The sequence below is a fragment of the Brienomyrus brachyistius genome, chromosome 17, assembly GCF_023856365.1.
Source record: "Brienomyrus brachyistius isolate T26 chromosome 17, BBRACH_0.4, whole genome shotgun sequence".
Taxonomy (NCBI): domain Eukaryota; kingdom Metazoa; phylum Chordata; class Actinopteri; order Osteoglossiformes; family Mormyridae; genus Brienomyrus; species Brienomyrus brachyistius.
In genome coordinates this window covers 9,501,109-9,516,764 of record NC_064549.1, presented here as the reverse complement: position 1 = coordinate 9,516,764, position 15,656 = coordinate 9,501,109, and the positions used below count along the sequence as shown (strand labels likewise).

At 40.4% G+C, this 15,656-nt stretch overlaps 1 long non-coding RNA gene across 1 annotated transcript; it reads right to left on the bottom strand.

The window, feature by feature from the left end:
* Nucleotides 1-10,427: 10,427 nt before the first annotated feature.
* LOC125711573 (uncharacterized) lies at nt 10,428-13,274 on the bottom strand. Its single transcript, XR_007383047.1, has 3 exons — nt 12,956-13,274; nt 10,861-10,899; nt 10,428-10,502 (listed from the first exon to the last, which is right to left on the bottom strand). It is a non-coding gene; the product is annotated as an uncharacterized LOC125711573 (long non-coding RNA).
* Nucleotides 13,275-15,656: the final 2,382 nt, after the last annotated feature.

Here is a 15,656-nt window from a genome sequence, read left to right as displayed (position 1 = left end):
GGAGTCCCGCCTCCATTCCCAGTGTTACCTGGAACCCTTGGTGTAGGGGGGCCTCTGTCAATATTACAATCATCCAGCACAAGAGTGTTTCTCCACTTGTGACAAAGGAAGGCAAGTGAGTGCTTATAATAACGTTTAGGTTCAATGACAGGGATGCAACAAGTATAGACAAAAGCGCGTGTATCTTGACAGAAATGATCAGCAAATGATCACTCTGTACACATATTAATGTCCGCCAACGATTAATTTTCCTCACAGTGGCATAGTGGCCTCTTACCATATACTACCCAACAAGACTCATTAATAGTGGCGTAAAAATAACAATATGTTTTTAAAGCGCATGCGCGCAGACGCGGAGGCGAAATTACAATTGAATCACCGCAAAATCGTATTCTTTTGTCAGGTTAACGCGATTAATGCAATGAATAGTGTGTAGCATGTTTAAATTGACTGGTTTATTTTTTTTAAAACCAGGCTCAGTATATAATTTAGAAATGCAGCTATATGAATAATAATAATTTAAAACTGTCAAAAAACTATTATATCCATAGAGGTTCAAGGGGTTGCAATACTTGATTGGGGGGTGCAGTTGCATTTCAACAGTGTGCACAATATAATGTATAGACAACCCCCCCACAGATATGCATGTGGGGGGGTTGTCTATACATTATATTGTGGGGACCAAATGGCCCTACATTGTGATAGAACCTGTTAATTTGACATTGTGAGGACTATTTTTTTTCCAGTCCCCACAAAGGGAAATTAAACATAAAAAAACACTGTAACTGCAATCAAAAAACTAAAAATGCCAAAGGAGGATTTTCCCATAGACATGAACTGACAGTCCCTGCAAAGATACGAATACAGACGTGTGTGCGTGTGTGTGCATGTGTGTGTGTAAAGTTTAGTAGAAAGGATCAGTCCTCACAGAAAGATCGCCTGCTGTGGTGAGTGATGGTGCCTCTCTACACAGCAGTAAGCAAGACAACCCAGCCATGAGCTGCTGGCCACACATTGAAGTTTATCAGATGAGATGCGAAAGACACAAACATCTTCTCCTTCTTAGATCAACCTCTCCAAAATTAAAGAGTTTAAAGTCCATTCGAGCTTTTAATGATTAAGTGCCCATAGACTTGGAAAATTCTTCACTTTTTAGTCACATATTTTAAAAGCAGCAGAACTGTTGCATAAGCAGTGAATCATTGATCTAAGCACTGGCCACATATTGCATGTCAATGAAACTACACATTGCAACATTAATCATGTGCATCTTATTTCAATTGCACAATCCCCCCAGTATGAGTTCTCAAGATTTTTTTACTTTATTGTTCATTAACCCTTTCAATGTGGCAAATGTATTCAAAGAAAAGAAAAACTCGCTTTAAAAATTTTTCGAAAAACTCCTTGCTGCCATTCTTTAATCCAGTCCATCCATATATTTTTCATAGGTGTTTCCATATGACAGGGTACAGCAGCCTAGAGCTTATACCAGGAAGCCAGCAGCTGAGACACCCCAGATAAGTTTATCTCAAAGAATATGCTTAAACACCATACTTAGAAGCTTCTACACACCGAAGAGTGGGTTGCAGTGGTTAGCACTCACACCTCTGGGCCCAGGGTTCGAATCTCCACCATGACTCCATGCGTGTGGAGTTTGCGTGTCCTCCCTCTGTCATCGTGGGGTTTCCTCTGGGTACTCCGGTCACCCCTCCTACATTCCAAAAACATGCTGAGGTTAATTGGAGCTGCCAAATTGGCCATATGTGTGAGTGTGCCCTCTGATGGGGTGATAGCTCTAGGCTCTGGGCCCCTTGTGACCCTGAATAGGATGAGTGAGTATAGAAAACGGAGGGATGGTTGATTCACATCTGTGAGAGGAAGCCAGCAAACCAAGAAAGAAAACATGCAAAGTCCACCCACCAGGAGTGATATTTAACTCACGACCTTGGAAGAGTGACACTACAGTAATACTCAAGAGCCACCTTAGATATTACGCTCGTAGCTATAAATTATAAATGTCATCTGGCTGTTGAATTATATAATTATATAACCATGGATGCAATTGGCCAGAGTAACATTTTGCCGTCGACGCTGTGAAATGTGATGCTAACATTGTTACAGTGATTCTTCAGCTACACCTCCACGGTTGTGGTTATGTTTCCTACCTCCGTAGCGGCGTTTTATTTGGATTTCATGTGGATATTTCGGTTTCCTTCTATGACTTAAAGTCATGCGGCTCACCTGGACTGGTGTCTGCAAACTTCCCACAAAACATGTGTTTGCTTTTGTGCCCAAATGATGGCGACGGTGTGCCTGCACTACCTGGGATATTTTCATGCTGGTTCGATTTGCTTTTTGATTATTAACACTATTAAATAATCGTATAATGGGTTTTATAATACACTCCCTGACCAAGTATATAGGCTATGTAAAACACTCACTTTCATAATAAAAGTCCATTGACAAGCAACATTTAACATTTCTTCGTATATTATCTTCCGCACAGACATTTATTTATTTATTTTTTTAGCGCCATTTTTTTGACTGATTCATTCAGTTCTGTTCTTGCCATTTTGCTATTAATCACGATCGTAGTCGTTGGCTCCCAAAGGGACACTAAATACACACGTTTGGTGTTTTATGTTATTTCAAAGGTGTTACTAATTAAAAAGCACCCAATGACATTGCTTGACAATTAACTATTTAACTCAGAACAGCTCTTTTAGAACCACAATTTGGGTTTCAATTCATTACTACTTGAAATTCATGTTTTACTTAGAACTACCGGTGGTTCTTCTTGGTTGTTCTGTTGTTGTTATAAATTTTTGTAAGCAAATGAATAAATTAATGATTTAATACATTTGCAGTATTTTTACTGAATTAAGCAAGCGTCCCAAGATTTTGTGGGAGGGGTGTATTTAGGGGAAATTAAGCTAATTAAGCGAAAGCAGGGACTTGCTGTGATTAATGTGCCCTGTCAGCATGTCACATGACCACACCTGCCTTGCAACACAGCAGAACAGTGACCTTTGATGCAGCCCTAATAACACCCAAATTGGCACCTTACATGGATGGACAAAGTCTGTCCATATGGACAGTAATGCCACACGTTAATAGTTTAGATTCTAGAGCACAAGCAGGCCACTTCGTGACAGACACATAGCAGTCTATATGTCAGGTTATTGTGATCTCAGATCCACCCAACAGCCTAATTATGGTCAGCTGGATTTCATTAAGTGAGGCGCTTGTCGGGTCAGTATGTAATCCAGAAAGACTGAGAAGAGGTAATTTGAATTCCTCTGGGTCGAAACCGAAATAAGGCAGATCACCTGGTAGTTTTGGAGGGGCATTGAGCTTCCGAATGAATGAGGCAATGTGAACGACAGCGGTGGGGAGCCTGATCCACGGAGGGCCGGTGCGGGTTTTTGGGATGACCTCTCAATCAGCCAATAATAAAACACTGGTTCACAACTCCAGTCCTGGGGACCCACTGTGATTGGCCGACTGACAGGCCGTCTGAAAAACGTACACCCACACTGGCCCTCCATGGAACAGGTTTTCCACCACTGGTCTATTAAGACACTCCCCTCCCACAAATTTATTTGGCTTCTATAAAGAAAGATTCTTTTTCTGAATACACGTCAAGACATCTCAGGCAGAGGGACTGGAAAAATGTGCAAACACCTGGAGAAGCAGCATCGGTAGGCAGCTGCCTCTCTACGGCCACCAGGGGGCAGGAGAGGCTACTTTGGGTCGACCCTTAGCTCAGTCTAGTGTCATTCCAGCTTCTCCATCTGGCCTCTCGCTAACCAGGCTCCTAACTACACTGGGCCCTCAGGTTCTCCACGACCCACTGGGCTGACTTCTTTGCCTTCGGAATTTAGAAAATGAGGTAATTGCAAAACTAAACCCTTTCCAACACCAATAAATAAATAAATTTCAATTTGTAATCTACGCATTTTCTAAATTAGTTGGATTAAAGCACAAGTGTTCAGGTTGAATCCATACTGAGACTGTGAATTTTTTTAATCCCACAGGAAATAATTTACTCATATTGAATATTTTTGTCCATATAAGAACAATAAGCTTAAGACGTGATGAATGAGACATTAACATAACGGTATAAGATATTATTGTTGATATCTAAAGCACCGATACGTAAACTAGGTCTGTACTTCTCCCCGAAATCAGAGCCAATATATGTACTTTGCTGCCACCTAGTGAATAAATATATATATACCCACACACACACACACACACACACACACACACACACAGCTGTGCAAAAAATTGAGACCACTCTATTTTTAAAGAAATGTACATTTTTAAATCCTAGTTTAATTTTGGTTTTGCTGGCTGAAGGCTACACTGAGCAGCAAGATGCTTCCAGTTTCAAAATTTCTAAGACAGCAGTGCACAAGAATAAGGTGAAGCAGGAGACACTGGGAACGACCAGGAACCAGCCAGGTAGAGGGCGGAAGCGACATTCTAATGCCAGAGATGACCGTTACTCAAAAATCGGAGGATGACATCAAGTGACTCACAAAAGGAATGGGAAACGTTAAGTGCAGGTGTGACGTGCACTGATAGGACAGTTTGTATCAGGCTGCTAGAAGCAGGACTAAAGTCCCATAAAGCAAAGAAGAAGCCCTTCATTAATGAGAAACGGAGAAGCAAAAAATATGAATATTATTCACAGATGCACACCCATAAATAGAGAAATAAGTGAAACAAAAAATCGTACTGTGGTTTCTTCATTTTTTCCAAGTCTGTGTGTGTATACAGTATGTATATGTTATACTGCGCTGTACTGCCTTTCTGGCATTTTCTAAATCCCGCCATACTACGGCCGGACATTGTGGGAGATAAAATATCACTTTCCTTACCATTTCTAATCGACCAACCCTCGTCCCTCACTGAGACCCTCATTGAAGTTCTCTTGAAAAAAATCCCAGTTTACATTGTAAGGTAAAGTTTCTGTAACAGGCAATAAATAAATAAAAACCAAATGAACAAAAACAGCAGTTTATATACCTTTTTCGAGCGTCTTTAAAAAGCATATTAGCATTATGATTGGCTACTTCACTAAAAATCAAATCACCTATCAATTATGACTGGTTATTACTTCAAGAGGTATGGCAATTATACTTTATTGCTACATCAAGAGGGTCGTTTTGCAATAAGAACAACCACGCTGGGTATGACTGGTTATCCCTGGTCTCACCCCATGATGATCACATGACTGAAAAAAAACCCTTGGTTGTACTTTTCTTATCACAACACAATCTGCACCGTTCTATCTCGCTCCTCTCCTTGCTTGAGGTTTGTCACAGAGCCCATCCTTTACTGAATCTATAGCCCTCACCATTCATACTAATGCTACTACTGTTATTTTAAGCTTATATGTCCTGCATTGGCACAATCTGTCATATTGTAATATAAGAAACCAAAACTGCTGGAGAGGAGATACAGTCAAATGGGTAAAAACTCCGATGATCCTAAGGTTAGTGCTCTTAGAGGGGAGGAGAACTGGCAGAGAAGCCGAGGAAAGCCTTTACATGCAATCGGAAGATCATACAAACCTAAGCGATAGTGGATGGCATAAATGATCGAAAAGGAGCATCGAAGATTCTCTTAATTCAATAATCTTTACCCGGATCACAATGATGTCATTTCCCAGGACTGCGGGGTTCCCAGGATTCTGACTCATTGGCACCCCCTATTGCTCATGTGTGGCATAGCATTAACCTTATAACAACTCGATCATATTGTTCGCTACGAGTGACGGCCAGTTATCATTATCTGTCAGCTATAAAAGTGGTCTGACAAGCAGTGCTATGATATGCGAGATCTGAAAGGAGCGCCAGGCAGCTGATAGCTCTGGACAAGGCAAATGTACGGAACATAAAACTGGGAAAAGTTATATGTTCTCACGAGTCGCCCTATTTCCTACATCCAGGTGGATTTATGTTTGGAGAAACCCAAAGGATGCCTTCACCAAACTTTGGGCATCTATCTCCTGTCATTAGGACAGAAGGTTGCTCTGTATCGCCCTATAAAGGCCAAGTAATATGAGTCCATCAAGCTCGTTTGAGGAGAACTTAACTAATAGCTCAGAGTTGTTAAAATCTTACCTAGCTCTGGTTTAAGGAACCCAGGGTTTTAGCTTGCACTACACTAACAGGAAGACTATTCCATAATAAGAAATAGTGGTCCTTCTCTGTATTAGATCTTTAATATTAATATATTGTTAGGTGTTTGTTTTATCTTTCATCGCCCCCTATATTTCACACATGCATCGATGGCAACAACTATGGAAAATGAAGGAACCCATATGAACTTGCCGTGGCATGTTTATTTCTTATTTTAGTAGACAAAACTTACCACAGGTATTCGCTATCCATGTGCTAATCGTTTACGCTGCTCAGGCTGAGGAAGGGCCTCGAACTCATCCCAGGCAGGACAGGGTACAAGGCTGGGGTACACCCTGGGCGGGGTGCCAGTCCATCACAGGGCACAGGCTGGGGTACACCCTGGATGGGACGCCAGTGAATTTTCACTATTCAAAATTCGCACCGGGAACGACTACAGAAAGTTTATCTGTTTGCATGTGTGTAAGGTTTGTATTTATACTAGCATGTGCAACAGAAAGGCTTCTCTACTGCCTATACTCTTTTTAAACGTGAACTAAAATGAACACGGACGGTACGGTGTCTAGCACTGTCGCCTCTCACCTCTGCGAACAGCGTTTGATTCTCCGCCATGGCTGAGTGTGTGGAGTTTACATGTCCTCCCTCTGTCATCATGGGGCTTCCTCCAGTTTCATCCCCACACTCCAAAACCATGCTGAGGTTAATTGGAGTTGCCAATTGCCTGTAGGTGTGTGAGTGCACCTGGCAATGGATTGGTGCCCTGTCCTGGGTTGTTCCCTACTGTGTGCCTGTAACCTCCAGGACAGGCTCCATACGCCCTGCAACCCTGGGTAGGAGAAGAGGTTTAAAAAAAATGGCTAGATAAGACGTCGTTCCTCTTAAATCATCACCCACCTTTGTTTTCTTCCAACTTGAAATTCTACTACCAAGTAAACATTACAGCTGTATTGTTGCAACAGTCATTTTTTCCTGAAATTGAAAAAGATTACCTCCAATAATGACTGTATGATGTAGATAGCAATGAATTCACACATTTTCCTTAATGCAGCTCATTTTGTTTGTTGCATTCAGAATTGTCTGTGATATAATCTGACACGAGATGCCAAGACAATGCACAGACTAACAGGACTTCATATTTTTCCTGATGTACGAATTTACTGTACACTACAACAAAACAGGGTATACACTGGATAGCTTGAGGTTAATAGTACAGGTTTTACTGGTAGCCAAAACAGGAGATGGTAACTAAACAGAAAGCAGGGTAGCTGTACAGCAATTCATTATAATAGGCTGAACATATTTTATAAAACTTACTAAGTGACTTTTAATAGTAAGCATCCTAAATAACCAATATAAAAACCATGTACCCGTAAAAACCTATGCGGCCATATACCATAAATCACAAAATGCAATTAAATACATGGAAGCCATGCTGTAAAATTTACTGAATTATTTTATGAATAATCTCTCCCCCCCCCCCCCCCACAAAGCAAACTGCTTAAAAAGTTATATGGATTTATTAAACATAACTAATATCTACAAACAGTTTTCCTTACAGCTGACCTCTTGATTTAGTGGTTGATTAGACGACCATTACAAACATTTTAAATCAGGCTAGTACAGAGAGAAAACCAGCTTTAACTCAAACCCGAGCACAATGGAAACGGAGACAATAGGGAGGTTTCCATTTTTATTAAACCAGGAGTAAAACAATGGTCACGGATCTGAAGAATCTTCAGGAATCCTAATTACAATAAAATGATACATGCATTTTTTCCTAAAGCCAATATAAATCTTCAGGTCTTGCTCTAATCTTCTGCCTCCCATGATTGTTCCTCTGTTGGCTTCGAGGCTTGATGTTTAGCTGTCTTCTTTAGGAACTGTGGGCTGGAAAATAACAATAGTGAAACACATAATCACAATATTAATATCACTAATTAAGAAAATAATAACCCCATAGACAGATCAGGGAGGCAAAACACACACACACACACACACACACACACACACAAACTATATAAGACTTATACATATTCAATAGGCCAGTGTCAAATACTAGAGGAGAAACTGCCAGTATACAATTTGGGCTTTCCCAGGTGAAACAAGCTGGTGATTGGTTTGACTACAGGCCCGAAGAGCAATGATATTTTTCTCCTTTGTGATTACACAGTGACTGAGAACATGAAGAAAATAGAATTGCTTTTCCATTTCCCCATATCATTTCATTTAATAGCAGTTTAGTGTTTTCATTGCATAATCAAGTGAAGTTAGCAAATGTCTCTCTCCCACTCAAATGATACAAATATACATATTCATAAACGGCAATAGTACGATGAAATACATGATGCGCTTCGGTGCAGAAATGATTCAATGCAATTCAAACCTTCAAAGCTGACGCACAAAAGCATCTACTGAATAAACGGTAAATCTCAATATGATTCAAAATGACTTAGATAATTTTATCATATTGAAGTACTGAAGCAAACATTCAAAACATTTTGAAGTCACTATATTTTGCAGTGCAAAATCCATCCGACACTGCAGGCAACTGAAGCCGATCATACGATCTCAAAATCAAATGATATCATAGTAGCATGCAGTTATAGTGACGCGACTGGTATTGATTGATTTTTGTTGGCTTTATAGATTTTCGGCCTACTTCCTTCTAAACTGGATCCGAATTGGGTTTTGCGTCGAAGCAGCCATATCATAGCCACTCGGATTGAATTTCCGATCCCAATTCATATTTCATTACACTGCCATAAGCTACCGTCTGCCGTTTTGTTGATGAAGGAAATGTAGTTTTTTTTCCCCATGTTCATTTATTCAAATTTTATACAAATGCTTTGTATCTCTGGTGACGTCCGGCTCTGTGGGACAGGACCGTTCAGAAGGTCGCTAGTTAAAATCCTGTGGTCAGCAGAGCGACTTCACCAGTGGACCCCTTGAGCGAAACCCTTAACCTCCAGTGCTCCAGAGACACTGGTTGACCTTGTTCTCACTCGTTCGCCGCAAAGGGTGTCTAAGGTAAATCTGCAGATAAATTAAAAATGTATGCAGTACATAAGAATAATATCATTATTATACACTAAAAATAGAAGTAAATACTGTAAACACAAAGTACTGCCTGCATTCATCATTACGAACCATTTTATTTAGCCCGAATTATTAATATAACAGGCTTTATGGAGGTCCATTCGTAAGTACGAGTTGTCTGTACATCAGGCGTTTATATTTCGGGGACTGCAAATAAATAAATGTGGTTAGAAGGTATTTGCACTAAGAATCTATACAGGATACAATAACTGATAAGTGCTTGGTTAAATACACCAACGTCTTTTGATAAATATGCTGATATTATTGAATGGGATTGTATCTGCAGCAGTAATTCATCCAGATTTGGTAGAAATCAGACAATGACCTCATAAACACCATTAATGCTATTCGGTTTTTACAGCAGGGTTGACACGAGTGAATAGCGCGCCTCTCTCTCGCTGAAATTTACTTCTCGTCGGAAGAAAAGCAAATGATTTTCATTGATCCGGTTTCTTTTTTGGCATGCATTGCTGGCGTTAAATGGCAGCAAACGACTGCCTGAAGAGAGCTGCCGGCATGCAATTGAAGTTGAGTGCGGTACGCATGCGGTGACGTTGAAGAACGAAAAATAGACAGAGAAAAAAAAAATGATTACAAAAATGTGCAAAAGGGTAGCTCTTGGAAGGTCTGGGATAGATGAGGTCATAGATGAGCCTGGCGAAAAGTCCAGCTGCCTCAAGCAGCTCTCATGTACAGAATATTTGGAGAAGCAAGAAAGGTTAGGCAGAGAGGTGTGGAATCTGGACATTTGCAAGAGTAAACATGTCTATCTGTGTGGCCTTATCAAAAAGGCTGAAGTCTTGAAGCAGCTGTGACCATTCTGGTCTCTTACCTTCGACTTCCCGCATTTGCGAATGGAGTTTCCTTGGGTGCGGGGCAAAGAAAAAGAGAGAGAGAGCGAATCACGACCTCAAAACATCATCGGAATTCTGGCCGCGCACGGGCAGACATCTTTGATAACAGCATTAAACTTGCTTTGCATTGCCCTCCCCCGCAAGAACACTTCCTGGACAAATCATGTTTCATTTACATCCCATACATAAACAGTACATGGCGTTACAAAACAGCTCGCTATGAACCCATACTCGCACATAAAGGGACAGACGCTAAAATTACCGAACCGTCTCCCTGTCGTCAATAAAGTCCCACCCAGCTGAAAATAACCAACTGCAGACTCACCGGCAAGCAGGAGGATTGACAGAAATACAATGACCCCAGCAAAGACCAGGCCTCCAATACGTAGCGTTTGATAGTCTGGAATACACAAACTACATGCTCAGGACAAGACAAGCGTCACTGCACGCGCACACACACACACACACACACACACACCAAGATCACATAGCCTCAGTCAAGGAGGGTTTCTGTGCTAAATCGCAGACAAAACATGCAAATTGACAGAATCTTATCTGCTCAGCTTCTAAAAAGAAATTGTTAATGGTTAAAAGGAACCTCTGCCCTTTCAGCGAGAAGTTGATTAGTCGATTTAAGTCTCAAACGCCATTTATCAGTGGATTCAGCCACGCAGCTACTGTACAAAATTAGCTAGTTTTTTCAGCAGTACCAAAGCTGAAGGACTAGAAAAGAAACCGAACAGGAAGCAGAAACATACCGTACACGAAATCTGAATCCAGGTCCATCTTAGGGGTTGCTGAAAAGAGATGCGTTACAGTTTGAGTAAAATCATAAACACACTATAAGTTATAATGTAAAGATGGACAAACATTTCCTTTCCTGTGAGTTAAATAGTTACTCTGCAAATCTCACTCTGTCATTCATGCATGATTAATAAACAAAGCAGGAATTATTCTATTCCAACTTTCAAAAAAAACGAAAGATACCGGATCACAAAGCAGGTCATTCATGCACATCCAAAAATTCAGAGTGGCCTACGGTTAGCATTGCATCACGAGAAAATGTGTTTTTTGAGCCAAGAATACTTCAAATATCTCTTTTGGGGAAGGGTAATAGAAGGTGAACTTGAAATTCACCAAAACCAAATATTTTCAGTCACAGAATTTTTACTTGCAGACATTATATATAAACTTCCAAATTCTGCATGCTGCAAAATTTTCACTTAACCCCACGTCCACACACACCTTATATGACAAATATTTTCTAGTGATCTACCAATAAAAGTATACAAACTTTGAATAAACTAAAATGTTATTCAGTGGAAGGATAATTACGAAAGATTCATTCCATTTATCGCAAAACGTATTCAAATAAAATAACCAGTGAAGTTTCCAGCAGATGTGGGCAAATGGACTTAAAGGGAGTGGATTTTTTTTGTTTGTTTGCTTTTTAAAAAAGCAACACGACGTAAAACCTAAAAACGTAAACATTTCTTAAATCCGTGTAAAAGCCTATAATAGTAATGGCTCATATTCATAATTCAGGCAAATAGGCTACAATGCATTTCCCAAATATTAGATTTTAATAATACACTAACTAAAGGATGGACTAATTTCTTCACATTTTCCCAGAATTCCGATGCAGACTTAAAACGTACGATTTCAAGAATAACTGATAAAACATATTTTATTACGAAATTCAATGAATGGTGCCAGTGCAGCTAATAAAGGAAGCTGTTGACGGCACGTATCACTAAGATGTTACGTAACCGGTTATATACAGACTGTATAATCTAGCCCTAATTCGATCAGCATCTTATATAAAATGTATAAACTTCCCCGCGTTTCCAGTTCAGCGGATGGCGGATCTGCCAGTGCGACAAGAACGGCGGATACAGCGGTTTCCTGCTTGTCGCCGCTGGCTGACTGGTACATCATGCATCTGAGAGTCCATCCGACTATATGCTTGACGCACATGATAGACAGATGTTTAATAATGGACATCCAGCTTCATCCTGAAAAGCAGTGCTGTCCTTTGATGTCACTGGCATGGGCTTGTGAGCTCCTTCAGGATGGAGCATGATAACCTGGGCTGGGGTTCTCCAGAATACCGCTGTAATGTCTGCCTCTCTCCGCCAGGTCCCATATTTTCATTACTGAAAACTCATTCGCGTTTTTATAATGATATTTTCGGGTTCTACACAGACACTACAGATAGCAATCAAGTAAGACAGACGTTGCTTAATTTGGCACGCATAGTCTTAAAATGATTATGTAATCTTGACGCTTAAATGTCGTTTATGTGGACGATTTCGTAATAGTTATTAACCATTAATGCAATTGATACAATCACAAAGATCATCCTACGCAACAACCCACGGACTTCTCCGTAAAACGCAGTTAGCACAAGACTACGTCATCGAACCGGGTTTATTCATTCGTACTTTAAAAATGATATTGTTCACCCATTAACTCACTGGTGTTTAGTAGATTGCGCCGAGGGTAAATATAGGGAAATTAACTTAAAACCCCATACTCCGAAACGCATGTTTAAACCGCATGGCTACCTTTCCCTGCTCAACATAGAAATTGCATACAACATGCAAACACAATAGTGTTTAGGAGAGAAGAATTTTAAAAAAAAACCCAATATGTAGGAGATAACATACTTCGCACCCATGTGGGTGATTTTGTTGTCGTTATGGCGCGTGTACTCTTCGTACAAGTTATACAACCTTTCCATAGAATTAAACCAGTTCTGTCATGTTTTTATTAGTACTGCAAACGGCGTACCTACAGCTTTAGGTAATACATACCCCCTAGACATCTCCCAATAGATTGATTCTCACTCACCTGCTTCAGACATGTTGAATCTCCCGTAAACCTGCATGAAACAAGCAGCAGCTCAACAACAAGCTTCACACTTAACTCTTTCTATCAATATTGCTGTTGCCGCACGATTTAAGGGACAAAAAACACTGACAGTCAGCTCATGATGCCACGCCCCTTCGGTTCCTTTCAAGCACTACAGCATAGTACTCAGGTATGGCCCACTACAGTACAAAGGGGGGGGGGGGGGGTGTTTTCCCGATCATTATCTAAAGCCATACAAGATCTACAGTTAGTTACATAGCAATCGTGGCACGTATCTATACTCATTGTTTCTATTATGTTACATATGAATAATATGTATGTATAATAAAAATTATAACGTTATTAGTTATAAAAAAATAAAGTTGACCCATGAGCCATATGACAATTAAGCATTTAAAACCAGTGACGGATTAAATAACACAAAAATTAGGCTACTGGTTGTGGAGCAATGAAGAAGCATGTCCGAGCAGTCTGCACGTGACATGTGGATCTCGGGAGACATTTTCAAAATATTAATGTTAAGGTCCCATTTTATTTCTTCTTTCATCCATCCATCTATCCATCCATGTTGCAGTATTACTTCATTGCATTAAAAGATATCATCCCTTGCATTTCTCAGATTTCAAATCGTAATGCAAAATTGCCAATAAATGTTATATAAAAGTAGTGCTGACGCTGGAAAGATGCTGTTATTTGCAGAGCTAGAAACGCAACATGGCTCCCGTTACCTATAAAAATACAGTAGCAGGGGGGCGAACCCTATCCTGGAGACCATAGGCGCAAGGTAGGGAATAACCCAGGACGGGATGCCAACCCATCGCAGAGTACACACGCCATTCATACTTACTGCAACTCCCATTCAAGTTAGCGTGTTTGTAGATTGTGCAGGGGGAGACCGGAGATTCCAGATGAAACCTCACGGTAACATGCAAACTTCACACACAGAACAGCGGTGGAGGATCGAGACCGCGGTCCGCGGTGTCTCCAGAGGGGTGAGGCAACCGCGCTAATCGCTCCTGCCAAATACCACCCTTCTCCCAGAGATGAACATTAAGGTTTAATATTGTTTCCAAATTTAAAAGAAGGCTACACAAAGGTTTCATTACCAAACTGAGAATTCCAGTTGCTTGAATGGTCTCTACACCACTTCCAAGAATTCATAGTTTATCCCTCGATGTTTAGATGAAATTGAACTACATTGGTTCCAATCAACTTCTAAGCCAATTTCGGACGTCCCAAATTTTAATAAAGGCGATAGATATGGAGCAATCGGGTGGAGCAGCCTGTCTCCACCTGCGCTAAAAGGCCACACCCCTCTAGCTGATCATCATACGAAATTATATCCTCCATGTATGATCCGTTTTCTTCGTGTGACAGCGATCGTTGGCATATATGACGGACCATTAATTTTTAATTAATAGTTCTAAACCACAATGTGCAGAGTACGAACGAAAAACCAAGAAAAAAAACGCATTCCTTCTCCAAAAATACAAAACCCACGTAGTGAGAAAACGACAACTAGTTTCACGTGGAAAGGCATTTAAAGCTGGTTTCTGTGCCAGAGCTTCTGGTCTTTTTGAAGATGATCCACGGCACGGCTTGCAAGCCATGCGATTTTCTATGTGATGCGAAACTTGTGCGGACGTTTATTACGCACAATGGACAAAGGAGCTGGTTCTGTCAATTATTGAGGTTGGAAATATCAAGGAAAAGAGGTTCAATTATTCCGTACGACACGGTGTTGTCAGTAATAATGTATGTTATGAAAAGAAATAATATAAGCCGACCTACCTGCTTTGCGTATAGGCTACGTGCAAATCAACTGCTCTTCAGAGACTAGCTGTAGACTACAGCTTTAGGGCAACTTAAGTGCTGTCAGCTTGTCCGATCAGAAGGGCAAGGCGGACGTGATGCTGCCCCACCCACCAATCTCCCAGCTCCCTTTCATAAGGTAAATACACCGACAGTGTTGTGCCTGCGAAACGCAACTTTATTACCCCATAAAGAACGATCTTCAGCCCCAATAAAGCTCCGACGGTGACCCTTAGGCTACACATATAGGCAGATCGAAATTATTTATCGGTGTGTTTTGTAATGCGTGCACACTTCAAGTGCAACTTTGTAGTCAAGAAAGAAAAACACGATCTTTTAAAACCACGATTTTCAAACTGCACTGCACGATTAACATCATTATGTAAGGTGGAATAATTTTCTGTAAAGTTGTGCGAAGATATAACTTATGTCACATGCGTGTTCACGTGTTTGTACCCCGTATTGTTTTTTTAGCTAAATAAAGGGATTACAAGACGTGGTTTGTCATTTTAAAAATAATATACAATGCTGGTAGGCTATACATAACACACAACAACAACGACAACAACAACAATAATAATAATAATAATATCGTCGTCAACATGACAGTACCAATTACGGTAACTTGATTTAAGGTGAAGTTATGGATTTCTGAGCGCATTTTCTGTTAACAGCCATATTCCTTGGGAAAAGACGATGTTACGTAACCCAGAGGCATCGATCTAGATTAATATTATGTTATCGTGTATGTAATATTGACGATAAACGTTTATTGACCTATATACGAACCACGTGATTACAACCAAGCAGCATTTTTGTGCGAGCAACTATAATTTGGCGTATTCATCCTATCGCGGGATATGCGAAC